The following is a 16,860-nucleotide window of genomic DNA, read 5'->3' on the forward strand; positions in this document are numbered from 1 at the left end:
AGACTGAAGAAATTGTTGAACTGGGCAATAAAATGGACCTCAACGTTGATGTGAGAGAGCTTTTGGACTTGCATTCTGAGGAACTAACAACCGATGAAATAATTGAAATGGACACATCGAAATTCTGAAGTAACAGAGGAACCTTATATTCCACAGCCTCCCAGAACATTTACAAGGCAGAAAATGGCTGTAGCTTTTAAATAAATTTCTGAGGGGTTGGCAATCTTTGAAGAAGAAGACGCAAATTGACTCACCGTAGCATGCTAGACTTGACTGTCTAGCATGCTATGGCGAGATTTTTGAAGAAAAAAAGAAAAACTAACTGTCCAGTCTTCTATAAAAACATATTATAAAAAAGTGGAAAACCATATGTTTCTTCATAATCAGATGCCCTTCCATCTACCTCATCTGCACCTAGTGTCAATTATGTGGAAAATATTAAACTCTGATGAAGATATTCATGAATAAAAATTGAATACATATGTATGTACAGTACATATATTATGTTAGTACTCATTTTCTTTATTTCTATTTTGTAACTCTTTATGTTTTTAATTAAAATTATCAAGAAAAAACAGTTATCTTGTTTTTTATTCTTTTCTTATTTTATTTTATGTTATGTATCATATATGATAAGCCATAACGCATACATACATTATAATAAAATGTATTGTATAGACCATTCGATGTTTAGTGCATGGTTTTAAGGTTTTTAAATGGCTGCTAACGTATACAATACGTATCGTAAAAGCTCAGGAATGCAAGGTACACATAACGAACAAAATGTATAATGAACGTCTTGGAATGGAACTTTTTTCGTAAACCGAGAGTTGCCTGTACATTTTTATTGCTCTTTTATTACATTCTTTATATTCCTCACCAGCATAAATAAAGATCATTAATAAGGTTTGATATTTCAAATAAAGACACCGTTTTTGCAGCTAACTAAATTTGTACAAGACGGTTTTTTTTTTTTCTCCAGATTATGCTTTGTCAGTTCAATTTCCTTTTGGTTTATCACACTTCAGGCTTGTACATCAGCTGTTACCGCTGTTCTTCCAATCTGTGTGGAAAAAACTGAGTTTAATCCCCATTGGGAAGGAAGCGAAGCAATTTTTATGTGCTGTTTCATAAAATTCAGCTGTAGCAGATTAATTAGTGGTGAAGATTTCATTATTATTTCTTCTGGAAACTCATGTATTTCAACCTAAAAACATGCAAGCCAACCATAGAATTTATGTAATTTACAAACACAATATACTAATGTCTTATGGCTTCATATTTTGACTTGGTTGCCTCAGCATGTATTCTAAAGAACTCATCTTAGTCTGTCATTAATAACCTAACATTAATAGTAAAAAACACAAATTGCATTGTTGTTGAAATAAATAATTAGTAGAGGAATGCGATGCAAAAAAGCAAGCTTATGCAGCACCAGCCGAAAAAAAACCTCACATTTCATCCCTCCGTTCGTTCCAAATGTTGGTCCAGCTCAGTCTTAAATTTATTTAGGCTATCAGGTTCCACAACAAAAGATGGTAGTCTGTTACACCAATCAACCACCTGCTGGCTAAAGGAAAACTTCCGCACACCCATTCTAAAACTGTCTTTCCTCAATTTGAATCTGTGCCACCTCAGATTATTATCTGAGCAAGAGGAAGAATCCCATCAACATTCAGCTTGCTCAACCCATTCAAGGCCTTATACACCTTAATCAGATCACCTTGCAAGTGCCTACTCTCCAGGTGCTGCAATTTTCAGAATTTAAGCCTTTCTTGGTAAGACGACCCCTTCGTTCCCCTCACCATCTTGTAGGCCTTCTCTGTAGATGATGTAGAGGTCACTCAAGGAACTCTACATCCTTTCTAAAATTAGGCCTCCAGACCTGTACGCAGTACTCAAAGCATGGCCTGACCATTGCCTTATACAAAGGCATAATCACCTCCTTTTGACTACTAGCAAAATTCCTGTGTGTCATTGACACACACAGGACTCATGACCTGCCCTGGCAGCTGTCTGCACTGCTCAGAAAACTTTATATTTGACTGCACAATTAACCTCAGGTCTTTTTCACTTTCAACTTCCCTCCTGAGTGTAGTGCCACACAGTTGGTACGTTTCTCTTGGGTTATTGCTACCCATATGCAGTACTTTGCATTTGTCAACGTTAAACTTCAGTTGCCACTTCTCAGCCCATCTGCCCAACTTATTTAGATCCAGTTAGAGTAGCATACTGTCTTTACTGTTGTTAACAACCCTGCCAACCTTTGTATCATCTGCAAACTTGGACATTAATCCTGATATACCTTAATCAATATCATTGATGAATACACAAAACAACAATGGGCCCAGCACCGAACCCTGGGGAAATCCACTAATAACATTTGTCCACAAAGAGCCATGTCCATTGATTACCACTCTCTGTGGTCTCCCACTCAACCATCCCTTTATCCACTGTAGCAACTTACCCTTATTGCCATACCTCTCCAATTAGTACAGCAGTCTTCCATGTGCAACACTATCAAAAGCTTTCCTGAAATCCAAGTATATGATATCAAAATTATTTTTGACATATAGTTCCTTTGTGACCACATCATAATATCCAATCAAATTGGTCAGACAAGACCTCCCTTTAACAAATCCATGCTGTGTCTTAATTATTACTGCAGTTTTGTCTAGATGATCCTGCAGTGCTTCTTTAACCAGTGCCTCCATTAATTTTCCTGGAACAGAAGTTAAACTAACAGGTCTAGTGCCTTTTTTATGTTTAATTTCAACAATTTATCCTCCACTTTACTCTCAGTTATTACAAAATAACTTAGCTCCCTGTTAGAGTTTGATAAACTTCTGGTATTCCCCTCGTTGAATAACTCGTGTGAATGTAGATGCAAAATACTCATTAAATTTATCAGCTATCTAAGCAGGATCATCAAGAGCCAACCCATCTATGTTAAGTTGTGCAATCTGATTCGTCCCTTTCCTTCTACAGCTTACATAAGTAAAGAACTCTTTGCGGTTTTTCTTTGCATTCTTTGCCAAAGATTTCTCGTAATCTGCCTTCGCCTGCCTAACCTCCTTTGTGACGTGATTACAGACAGGCTTATATCTGCCATAGGCTTCTGTGTCACCTGATAATTTATATGCATCCCATACAGTTTTCTTCTCTGCCACTAGCCTCATTAATTCATCTGACATCCATTTAGTCCTGAACTTTGAACAGTATTTCTTAGTTGGAATGAAAAGCTTAATAGCCTCCAAAATTAAGTCACTGAAGGCTTCCCATTTTGAATTCTACGTTGGTAACATCGTCAGTTGATCCCACTGTACACAACTTAAAAACTGTCTGAGACACCTATAGTCACCTTTATAAAAGAAAAAGCCCTTCCCTTTAGCCTTGATGGTAGTGACATCTTTAAGTAATTCCCATATCAGTACATTGTGATCACTGTCACCCAGTGGTTCCTTTATCTGCAAATTCTTAATGCATGAATAATCACTGCTGATAATCAGATCAAGAGTATTGCTCCCTCTGGTTGCCTCTCGAACATGCTGCTGTAGAAAACAGTCATCCAATAAATCCAAAAAAGTCTTGCTAGTGTGGGAGTGACCAATCCACAAGTTCCGGTCAATATCTGGAAAGTTAAATTCCCCCACTTTAGATTTCATGTGTTTTTTAACTAATAGCGTAAACCCTTCCTCCCTTCCTGTCCTGTCTATCCTTTCTGTACACATTGTACTTCCAAAATTCCAATTCTGCACTGCTTTTATCTGTTTGACATTACGTGTCTGATATTCCAACAATATCTGCCTTTGATGCCTTGACTAGCACTTCAAGCTCATCAAATTTATTAACTATACTCTTAGCATTGGTGTACACACAAGTATACATGCACTTGTTTCTACTCTTAGTTACCCTAACACAGCCCATGTATTTATTTGTTCCACTATGATTCCCAACAGTCCTGGAAATCTCCATTGCCTTGATTTCTAGGCTGCTGCTCATTCTAATAAGAGCAGTGCAAGAATCACTTTTCCTCTGCCTGCAGCCACTGTTAACCTTTTAGTCTACGTATCCCACTCCAAGCTTCCAGTTTTCCGACCCACCTAACACTGCCTCGATAGCATCAGCGGTACCGCCGTAGCCAGGTGGGAAGGAGCAGTAGTGCGTAGCACATGCTTCTTGATTAGACCAGGGTTCGAGCCCGTCACCACCAAATACGGAGGATGCGGAAAGGTCAGGGAATGACCACCGCATTTCCCAGAGCAATATGCCCTTAGTTGCTAATGCTCCAAAAAAAAAAAAAAAAAAAAAAAACCAATAGCATCAGCAAATATTCTTGCACCCTTTCCATTTAAGTGTACCACATCCCCGTAGAAGCAGTCTCTCCTGTCAATAAGCACAGACCAGGCTGAAAAAAAATTCTACCCCTTAAGCCTTGCACAGTGCCTCCGGGGCTGAATTGATCGATAAGGCTCTCATCATATACTCCCTCCTATCGTGTCTGGGCAGAATTGGAGACAGTTTCACATTCAACCCTAACTCACACCTTTTTTTTGAAAATTGTCCTTACTTGTTGACTAAATCTGCAGATCTCTTATTCTTAATGTCCTTAGTGCCAACATGTACAACAATATCACCTTTTACGCCCTTAAGAGATGATATCTGCTCTGCAACGTCATTAACTTTTGCCCCTGGCTTAAATACCCTGGTCCTGTTCCACTATCCTTCTTACATGGTATTTTCCTCATCTCCCTGACAATAGAGTCACCAACAATAACTAGTTCCTTTGGAAACCAGTGCATTCTGCCTTGGAGATTACCTGAGCATGATCATCACGGGAGTCAGCTCTACCAATTGAGCTGGGCAGCTGAGAGCTTGATGTGCCCGTCATTTTAATTTCTTTGAGGGCATTTACCCTACACCTCAAGCTCTCATAGATGCCCATCAGAATGCTGTGTTGGCGCCTAATTTCTTGACACTCTAGGCATCTAGCACACACACACACACACACACACAAAGACATTCTCCTTGGCTAGATCATGTCCTGTTTAAGAAAGTTCATCAAACATTTCACATTTCACACATTTTTTGTGACTGTGATGTGTTAGAGAATTGCCCCCTTTGTTTCTCCCCTGAGTAGCATCAGTCGCTAGTCTGTAATCTTTGCTTCGCAGCTCTAGTCTGGGTCATAATTTCTGTTTAAATATAGCTTAATTAACAATGGAATTTAATAAGATTAATAAATATTTTTGATTAATTGATAATACTATACTAAGCTAACAGATTCCTAATACAGTGCTTCGTATTATGTTATCTAATTTTACGTTATACCTTACGCTATCAGTTCGAGATTTCTTATCGATTACAATATGGCGTTTAGTTCAACAATATTGGCGCTAACACCGGTAGTCATAACTTCCAAAAATTGCTAGTTAAATTCAAAATAAGAAGCTAATGAATGCTACTAAACCTATTTAATATCTTTGTAAAACATAATGTAGTATGTTAATTAACGAAGAATACGGTAAAACTATCTAAATACTTATCCCTTTATAGCATCCACCTACTGTTCTCTTCTGCGACCAGAGTGCCCTCTCACTGACCATTTTGAAAATAGTTACATATTTCCATTCTTAGAGAAACTGGAGTATATTCAGGATTATGCCTGCCATTTGGCAGAAGGCAGTTTGTGACCCCGCTTTCTTCTTTTGGAAAAAAGCACATTAATAGTAAATTTGTGCTTATGTAATGTCTGGAATACATGTGATAACCCAAGAACCATTTGCTGGATGAGAATTAATGCATGCTTTTGATGCACACATTATTTATTGGAATTATTTTAATATAAATATATAGGAACATTTCTGAGTATTAGTTTTTGATTATCTTATTATAGTTATTGCTCTTTCGATATATCACTTGCAGTTTCTCAGTAAGCTGGCATTCATTATTCACTACTCATTATGATGGTAAAATAGCAAGTGTATTTTTGAATTTGGTTTTGCTGTTGTGGTGTAGGATAAGTGAGAAGACTGCTAGTATCTGGATTTTGAATAATATATGTGTGTACAAAAAATATCAGAGGCAAATCATATAAATCAAATACTCCTGCACATTTTCTTTTGAACATCTACATGCATGGCTTCAAAGGTACCACCAGTTGCCACCAGGATATTACAGTTGACTCTATAATATTCTGGTGGCAATACAAAAATTTTAAATAACACGATTATGCAAGGAGATATAATGATTTAATCTAATCTAATGTTTTGAAAAGTGCCATATAGAGTGTTTGTTTTTCCTAGGATTATTTAAATACTGTTTAAGTTTTTTTTTTTTGAAGATAAGTTGTTCTTTTTTTTTTTTTAATTATTTAAAGTACTGTATACAGGTCTGGAGGCCTCATTTTAGGAAGGAAGTATAGCTGCTGGAACGAGTACAGAGAAGGGCAACAAGATTAGTGAATGGAACAAAGGGTTGCTCTTACAAAGAAAGGCTTAAGTTTTGCAAATTACAGTGTCTGGAAACTAGGTGCAAGGTGCTCTGATTGCAGTATATAAGGCCTTGAATGGTTTGAGCAAGCTCAGTGCTGATGGGATTTTTCCTCTTGCCCAGATTAATTGCCAGAGAGGATATAAATTCAAATTGAGGAAAGACAGTTGTAGAATAGATGTATGGAAATTTGCCTTTAGCCAGCGGGTGTTTGATTGCTGAAACAAACTTCCATTTGTTGTTGTAGAAATTGACAGCTTAAATAAATTCAAGGCAGAACTAGACAAACTGGAGCAAATGGATGGGTGAAATGGGAAGGCTTTTTTTTTTTTGGCTGATGCTATATAAGCTTGCATCATATACCTCTACTAATGCTAAATTATACCATTTTATCATTCTTTGTATAATTTGTCTAATTATTAAATTTTTTTGCAGCAATTATCACTTTGAGTCTGCTATCATCGATTTCTTTTTTGTTGGTTCGTGTTTCTCTGTTTTTATATGAGTCTAAGGGATTAATACCTCTAACTGATTTGCCTAATGTATCTTAGATTATGTTCTTTCGTTAGCTGACCTTAATTTGAGATATCTTATATTGTAATAACACAAATATTATTTCTGATGTTGCCAAGATAAAATTACTGATATTCATATAATAATTTCACAAATAAATAGAATTCAAAGGACATACCATTGATTCCATCTTTGGCACAACAGTCTTTTAGCCAAAAATTTTATGAAATGGCTCTCCATTAACTTACCATGTTGCTAATTAGTAAATTGTCATTACTCTTTTAATATAAAAGAAATATTACAAGAAAATATTTAATAATTAAATATTCAGTTATCAAAAAAAATACATAAAATATATATATAGAACGGGGCCGAATTGATCGACAAGGCTGTCATCATATACTCCCTCCTATCGTATCTGGGCACAATTGCAGACACTTTCACATTCAACCCTAACTCACGACTTCTTTTCAACATTGACCTGTACTTGTTGAGTTAATCTGCAGATCTCTTACTCTTAATGTCATTGGTTCCAACGTGTACAACAACATCACCTTTTGTGCCCTTAAAAGATGATATCTGCTCTACAACATCATCAACTTTTGCCCCTGGCAGACATATCCTGGTCTTATTCCACCTATCTTTCTTGCATAGTATATCCCCTGTCTCCCTGACAATAGAGTCACCAACAATAACTAGTTCCTTTCGGACCAGTGCATTCTGCTTTGAAGATTACCTCTGTTTTGCCTGATGCACAGGAGTGAGCTCTGCCATTGAGCTGGGCAGCTGAGAGCTTGATGGGCTGCTGATATTAATTTCTTCGAGGGCTCTCATAGATGCCCTTCAGATCGCTGAGTTGACACCTAATTTCTTGACACTCTTGACACCTAGCACACACACAAAGGCATCCTCCTTGGCTAGATCATGTCCTGTTTTAGAACGGTCAGCAAACATTTCACATTTCGCACATTTTTTGGGACTGTGATGCTTTGGAGAATCACCCCCTTCGTTTCTCCCCCAAGTCACAGCACTCTCGCTAGTTTGTGATCTTTGCTTCACAGCTCTAGTCTGGGTCATGATTGCCGTTTAAATACAATTTAATTAACAACAAATTTTAATAAGATTAATATTATTTTTGATTAATTGATAATACTATAATAAGCTAACGGATTCCTAATACAGTGCTTCATATTACGCTAACTTGATTTACTTTATACCTCACGCTATCAGTTCGAGATATATATACATTAAGCTATTTCTTATCGACTACAATATTTGGAAGTCACGACTCCCAACACTGGGAGTCGTGACTTCCAAAAATCTCTGGTTAAATTCAAAATAAGAAGCTAACATATGCTACTAAACCTATTTAATATTTGTGTAAAACACAATGTACTATGTTAATTAATGAAAAATACGGTAAAAATTTAAAAATACTTATCCCTTTATTTTTGGCTGCTTTACAGCAGCCAAAAATAAAGGGATAAGTATTCTTTATATTTTATTAGTTATATTTTATATTTTATTTTGTGTATTTTTTATTTGTTTTTTTTTATTGGATTTTGCAATAAATTTGGACCAATTAAAAAAAGTGCTGGCTACAATGCTTTTTTTGTTAAATGCCTTCTAGATATTCTTTCTAACTTCAACATTACAATGTAGAAAATACACCGATGAGCCAAAACATTATGACCAGAACAGCGAGTCATTATGCAAATCAAAGCAATTGTAGGTGAACTATGGCATGTGCGTGGGTTGGGACATGGTATAAAAAACACCTGATACTGAGCTCCATTAATCAGTGTTACTCTTGTTCTTCAGATGGGAAAGGCAGCGGACTTAAGCGAGTTTGACAAAGGCCAAATTTTAATGGTCAGAGCATATCCAAAATGGCACGGCTGGTGGGATGCTCACAGTCAGCCGTGGTTAGTACCTACCGAAAGTGGTCCAAGGTGGTAAAACCCATGAACCGCCGGCGAGGTGTTGGTCGACCACCACTCATCAGTGCTCGAGGTGAGCGAAGGCCCTCATGGATGGTAGGTGGCAACAGAAAGGTGACTGTGGCACAACTCACCAGTAATTGGAATGCTGGTGACGGGAGTAGTGTCACAACACACAGTACATCGAACCCTGATGAAAATGGGGCTGCGTAGCTGCAGGCCACTCCGAGTGAACATGCAAGCCACAGTTCAACGGTGTCAGTGCCTACAATGGACACGCAAACATCAAAACTGGACCTTGAGTGATTGGAAGGTCATCTGGTCTGATGAATCATGTTTCCTGTTGCACCACATGGACAGCTGGGTACGTGTGCATTGTTTACCTGGGGAAGTGATGGCATCTGTATGCACCGTGGGACGAAAACAAGCCGGTGGTGGCGGTGTCATGCTTTTGGCGATGTTCTGCTGGGATACCCTGTGTCCAGTCATCCATGTGCCGGGCACTCTGACATCTACCACCTACCTAAACATCATTGCTGACCAGGTACACCTTTTCATGGCAATGGTCTTCCCCTCTGGTAGTGCTGTCTTTCAGCAGGATAATGCACCATGCCACACCACCCGGATTGTTTGAGACTGGTTTGCGGAACATGAGGAAGACATCCAGGTATTGCCCTAGCCTCCAAATTCCCCAGACATCGATCTCATTGAGCATATGTGGTTTGTGTGTTGGAACAGCAACTCCGATCTGCGGTGTCTCTACCATGGACCTTACAGGAGTTAAAGGATCAGCTGGTTACGTGCTGGTACCAGATACCACAGGACACAATTAGAAATCTTGTAGCATCCACGCCTTGCTGGGAACGATCTCATTTGGCTGCAAGCAGAGGACCAACATCATATTAGGTAGGTGGTCATAATGTTTTGGCTCATCAGTGTATGTAGATAATGTCTAGAGATCCACGGCATATAATTTTGATGCTTGTGATTAAGTTTTATAATACCCTTAAAAGTACTTATGCAGATGAGCTGAGTGGAAGTTAAGGAGTTGCTTACTAATAAATTAATAAATGGGGAATTTTGAGCAGATTCCAGGTGGTAGATGACTCTCATCATCTGGTTCAATACCACCACTTTGCTTATTGGAGGAACACATGTTTAGTCTCCAGAACAAAGCTCCGGCTAATCTTCTCCCATCTCTTCCATCATGCTGTATGATTGATGTCTTTTGGGGTTAGGATGGACATCGTGGCAAGATTAAAACTTCATTACGTTTTGAGGGCACAGCTCTAAAACAGTGTTCGCAGACTGGCTGCTAGATAGTCCACAGACCAAACATATTGGTAACTCTCTATGAAGCTTCTGGATCAGCTAGTGTATAATCTCACTGCCTGTACTCTGCCAGATAGTGACTGGAGGGAGTCCAAGTAGTGTGTATGTGGTGGAGAGAATCATTGTCGAGGCCATGTTATGTCAAGGAGCTGGGTATATTCTTACTATGTGTATGCCATATCCAAAAATTCTTTACTTAATACAACTTCAAGGTCCCCCCCAACATTTTCTTTAGTATTAATTATATATCACGAATAGTCAAACTAATAGAACAAATTTATCTGCAAAAAGTTCTAAACCTCCAAAACACCCCCTTGTTCATTTCTCAAATGTACATGGTCTCACTTCCAGTCTCCATGACGTCCATTTCCACTTACAGTCTGTCAAGCCCCACATATATTTTCTGACGGAATCCCAATTATAACTTTATCCAACCACTGCTCATCTCAGTTGTCCTAATTATTCATTGTATAATTCTTTTCACTTAAAAAGTGGTACTTGTACATACGTCTGCTCTGATATTCCCTGTTAGAGACTTAGTAATTTAGGAATCTCCTCTTTTCAATCTTCTCTGGCTTAAAATCTCCCTACCCCATTCTTTCAAATTCATGTTACCTCTATTGTTCTCCCAATCCATTCATCATTGTAACTGTTTTACTTCCTTTGATCATTACTTTCTTTCTCCAGTCCCACTTTCCTAAGAGTGTGATAATTTTCCTTAGTGATTTTAATGTAATTTTTAGCATTAGCATTAGCATTAGTAGAGGCATTTGATGCAAGAAAGCAAGCTTATGCAGCATCGGCCAAAAAAAAAAAAAAAAAAACCCACTTCCACTTCACCCCTCTGTTCGTTCAAAATACCTGTCCAGCTGAGCCTTAAACTTATTTAGGCTATCAACCTCCACCACAAGGGATGGCAGTCTGTTCCACCAACCGACCACCCGCTGGCTAAAGGCAAATTTCCGCACGTCTATCCTACATCTGTCTTTCCTCAATTTGAATTTATGCCCTCTCAGGTGATTTTTCTGAGCTAGAGGAAGAATCCCATGAGCATTGAGCATGCTTAAACCATTCAAGGCTTTATACACCTCTATCAGATCACCTCGCTGGTGCCTAGTCTCCAGACACTGTAATTTGCAAAACTTAAGCCTTTCCTCGTAAGAGCATCCCTTTGTTCCATTCACTAATCTTGTTGCCCTTCTCTGTACTCGTTCCAGCAGCTCTACATCCTTCTTGAAATGAGGCCTCCAGACCTGTATACAGTACTCTAGGTGTGGCCTGACCATTGCCTTATACAATGGAATAATCACCTCCTTATCCCTGCTGGAAAAATTCCTGTATATCATTGACAATACTCCATGAGCTACTCTTGCAGCCCGTCTGCACTGCTCAGAGAACTTCATATCTGCCTGCACAATCACCCCCAAGTCCCTTTCATTCTCTACCACTGTCAGTGTAGTACCACAGAGTTGATACGTTGCCCTGGGGTTGCTGTTTCCCATGTGTAGTACTTTACATTTGTCAATGTTAAACTTCATTTGCCACGACTCAGCCCATCTGCTCAACCTTTCCAGATCCTGTTGCAGCAGTGTAGTGTCAGTAGTGTCCTTGACAACCCTGCCAACCTTTGTATCATCTGCAAACTTGGACATTAAGCTTGATATACCATCATCAATACCATTTATAAATACAGAAAACAATAATGGACCCAACACTGAGCCCTGAGGGACTCCACTAATAACATTAGTCCATGATGAGCAGTGTCCATTGATTACCACTCTCTGTCTTCTCTCACTCAACCACCCCTTTATCCATAGCAGCAATTTGCCTCCAATGTCACACTGCTCCAATTTGTGTAGCAGTCTTCCATGTGCAACAGTATCAAAAGCCTTTCTAAGATCCAAGTATATAATATCAAAGTTATTCCCTGCATCCAGTTCTTTTGTGACTGCATCATAGTATCCAATCAAGTTGGTCAGGCAAGACTTCCCCTTAACAAAACCATGCTGTGTCTGAGCTATAACTGAAGTCTTGTCTAAATGATCCTGCAGTGCTTCTTTAACCAGTGCCTCCATTAATTTTCCTGGAACAGAAGTTAAGCTCACAGGTCTATAGTTACTTGTGTCAGCCTTTGATCCTCCTTTGTGAATTGGGGTCACATTTGCACATTTCCAGTCTATGGGTACCTCCCCTGAGTCCAAGGAAGCTCTCATAATTATGGCTAAGGGTTTGCTGACTTCCTTTGCTGCCTCCTTTAATATAACTGGATAGATCCCATCCACCCCGGGTGCCTTTCTTGTGTTTATCTTCAACAGTTTCTCCTCCACTTTACTCCCAGTTATTTCAAGATTCTCTAGCTTACTGCTAGAGTTGAATACACCTCTGGCATTCCCCTCGCTGAATAACTCCTCATGTGTGAATGTCGATGCAAAATATTCATTTAGTTTGTTAGCTACCTGAGCAGGATCATCAACAGTTGACCCATCAATATCAAGTGGACCAATCTGATTCATCCCCTTCCTTCTAGAGTTTACATAAGTAAAGAACTCTTTGCTGTTTTTCTTTGCATCCCTTGCCAAGGATTTCTCGTAATCCGCCTTCGCCTGCCTAACCTCCTTTGTAACTTGGTTGCATATCAACTTGTATCTATCATAGGCTTCTGTGTCATGTGTTAATTTGTAAGTATCCCATGCATTTTTCTTCTCTGCCATATGCCTCATTAGTTCATCTGACATCCATTTTGGCCTAAACCTTGAACAATATTTCTTAGTTGGTATGTAAAGCCTAGTAGCTTCCAAGATATGTTCTTTGAATGCTTCCCATTTTGAATTTGCTGTTGGTAACATCATCAGTTGGTCCCACTGTATAGAATTTAAATACTGTCTCAGTCCATCGTAGTCGCCTTTACGGAAGCAATAACCCTTCCCTTTACCCCTAATGGTAGTTACCTCTTTCAGTAAATCCCACTTCAGCACACTGTGATCACTGCCACCTAGTGGTTCATTTATCTGCAGATTTATTTGTGATTTTAATGATTGCAACTCCAGCTGGCTTCTGTTTTCTGGTCACACAGACCCAGCTGGTCAAGTTGCTGAGGCTTTTGCAATTACTAATGACTTCACACAGATTATTCATTTACTTATCAGAATACCAGACAATCTTAACCGCGCAGCAAACATGCTTGTGATCTTTTTCTCACGAACAACCATTCTAAGTTAACGGTCGAGGTGAGTGATCCTCTAGATGCCTCAGATCATAACTTGGTGATGGTGTCTTCTCCAATGGAGCCTTTCTCTCATGGCTGTTCTCAACCTCGTGTTGTTTGGCATTACAAGAATGAAAATTGTATGATCTGCGAGATTTCTTTTCCTTGTTCAGATTATTGTTTCAAATCTTCTGATGTTAACATTTGCTCAGATGATGTCAGTGAAATTATCCTTGTGGTGATGGAATCCTTTATTCTGTAATCCCTTTAAAAATCTTCGTTATCTAAACCTTGGTTTGCCAAGGAATGTGCTGAGGCAGTTCAAGATAAGAATGTTACATATTGTAATTGACTTGCAATATGCAAAATCTCCAGGTATCATTTTCTGCCTACACCAAAGCTAGCAACAATTGTAAAGCAGTTATTAATCAGTCCAAACTATATTTCAAACAGGCTAAGAGTAGAAAACGTCCTTTTTGTCCAAATAGTAGCTGAGCATTCTGGTCTCTTGCCATAGCTATTATCTGCAACTTTTGTCTACCTCTGTGAAAACCAGATAGTTCTATTGCCACTTCAGCCAAAGATAAAGTTGACCTGCTAGCATCCTGTTTTTCTTCAAACTCCTGTATTGATGATCTTAGTTAACCATCTCCCACCATTCCCACTACACTCCATTCAATGCCTCCTGTGATCTTCTGTCAAAAGGACATCAGAAGAATTTTGAACAGTTCTTGATGCCAAGAAAGTGCCAGGTCCCGATGGTATTTCTCCACTTGTTCTGAAAGCTTGTACTCCTGAACTTACTCCTGTTCTGTGTCACCTTTTTCCCTTTCATATTCCAAAGCTGTTTTTCCTCCTGCTTGGAAATTTGCTCATATCCAGCCAGTTCCTAAAAAAGGGTGACAAATCCTTCCCATCCAATTATCGTCCCATTGCAATTACTTCTACTCTTTCTAAGGTATGGAGAAATCAATTAACCGCCAACTCTTAAACTATCTAGAAAACTTCCATATGATCAATGATCACCAGTATGGATTCCATCAATGTTGATCCACATGATATTCTGGCTTGTGTTACCCATTTATGGACAAATTCATTGAAAAAGTTTAGTGAAACACAAGCAGCTGCTCTTGACATCTCAAAGGCTTTTGATCATGTTTGGCATAAAGGTCTTCTAAATAAGTTTCCATCTTATGGTATGCCAACTTTTTTGTAAATTGGATATACAGTTTTCTCTCTGACCACTCACTGCAGGTGATGGTAGATTGCTCTCCATCTTCTAATTTCTTCCCTAATGTTGGCATTCCCAAGGTTCAGTTCTTTCTCCCACTCTTTTTCCCTTGTATATTAATGACCTTCTTCCATTGACCGGAAATCCTAACCATAGTTTTGCTGATGATAGCACATTGCATTCCACCTTCCTGTTTAAGAAATCTTACCCTAACACAAACGGCCTCAATTTCTCAAATATCCACTACCAATTCCTGAAATGCTGAACTCCAGGTAATTCTCCAGTAGGGCAAGGGTAACTTAGTTTATTTCAATCCTTCTAAAACTCAGTCCTGTTGTATATCTCACAAAAAAGTATTCTTCTGCTGCTATGCTTATCTTTGAAGACACTCCAATTTCTAGGCAAGATCATACCAAGGAGATATGATCTTGCCAATTGGGGATTACCCTGACTTGTAATCTCTCACTTGGTAAAAGCACATTACTAATATTGCTTCTTCTGCATCTAAAAAACTGGGTTTTCTCTTTTGCTCTTAGCGTTACTTTTCTTCTAAAGAGCCATTCACTTTGTACAAATCATAAATCTGTCCTACCATCCAATATTGTTTCCACATCTGGGCCATTGCCCCAAAACCTCTCGCAGGTGTCTAGATTCCATTCAAAAGAGGGCAGTTAGGTTGATTAATGACTCATCCCTAACAGAGTCTCTCCGCTCTCTGTCTCATAGTGGTTCTGTTTCTGCTGCATGCCTTTTCTATAGATACTTCCATGGGCACTGTTCTTCTGAATTGGCTTCTATAATTCTTGCTCTGTCTTTCAAAGCACTCCAAACACATGCCACAAAACCAGTCAACATCCTTTTAAATCTCCAACTTCAAACTCACAGAATCAACTTTTCTTCTTGCTCATTTATTCGTTCAACTTCCATTTTCTGGAACAACCTTCCTTCATACACATTTACTGAAAATTGAAATCTACAGAAGTTCAAGTCTAATATCAACAAATAACTTCTTTCATCTTTTTAACCTTCAACCCGTGCATGGTACTAAGTACTAGAGATTCTGATACCTCTTGTGTTTAGGGCTTTCATAAAAAAAATAACATTGGGAATTTTCATAGTAAAAAATTAATTGAATATTATAAAACTTTTCAGAGACTACATGTTGTTCTTGCAACTCTGTGTAAGAAAAAGTTTGTCTAAAAATACTAGAACAAATATAAATAAGTTTATGACTCTTTGGTAAGACTTTTAATAAATTTCAGTAAACATAAGTTTTTAAAAAAATATCTATATATAAGAATAGTGGTAAGTTAATAAACACCAAATAGACACTTATTCAGTTTAACTTATACTAGAACCACTTAACTCATATTCTATATAAACAATTTGTTTTAATATATACAATCTTTAACTTTATAGTACAGTAAACCCCCTCTATTTGCGATATCTGTATTCGCAGTTTCGCATATTCGCGGTCGCTGATTTAATATAAAATGAAACCTGAAAAATTTTTAATTTTAAAGCGCCGTGAACATTTTCCGCCATAAAAAAAACATGGGCATGGCTAAAATTATCTTTCCCGGTCAAAACAGCGCTCAGTGGGTGGGGGAGAGGGGTGACAAAATCGCAAGCATGGATGTTTCTCACTAATCCTTGTTCAGTATGTGTTATGTGCTTGTCATGGAAGGTTTCGTCATTTGCTTTTAATTTATATGCTTAAAAATTGAATAAATTTATAAACTGATATGCTTATAAATCTACCGTTTTGCAGTCTAAAACAGACTTTTTCGAGTGTGTTAATGGAAGAAAGTGACTTTATTGTGGACAAGTTCTTCTTTCTAACCCGTACAAAAATATGGCTACGAATAACAAGGGAAATGTGAAAAGATCAAAGAAGGTGACATTAGCGAATAAAATTTAGTTATTAGATAAAATTTCTAATAGTGAAAGTGTCTCCTCAGTGGCAAAATATTATAAAATCAATGAGTAAACGGTACAATCAATCAAGAAATCGGAAGAAAAAATCCGCCGTAGTGTCCGTGAAAACGCACTAATTGCTTCAAAAATTTGCTCTGTAACTCGTGATGTTAAATTAGAAAAAATGGAAAAGGCTTTAAATCTGTGGATAGAAGACCGAACTCAAAATA

At 38.2% G+C, this 16,860-nt stretch overlaps 1 protein-coding gene across 1 annotated transcript in view; it reads left to right on the forward strand.

Moving 5' to 3' along the window:
• btv (dynein cytoplasmic heavy chain beethoven) overlaps positions 1 to 16,860 on the forward strand; it is a 696,240-nt gene that overhangs the window by 396,665 nt on the left and 282,715 nt on the right. The gene's annotated exons all lie outside the window — the stretch shown is intronic.

This window comes from Mastigoproctus giganteus, chromosome 10, assembly GCF_048544385.1.
Source record: "Mastigoproctus giganteus isolate SK-2022 chromosome 10, ASM4854438v1, whole genome shotgun sequence".
Lineage (NCBI taxonomy): Eukaryota > Metazoa > Arthropoda > Arachnida > Uropygi > Thelyphonidae > Mastigoproctus > Mastigoproctus giganteus.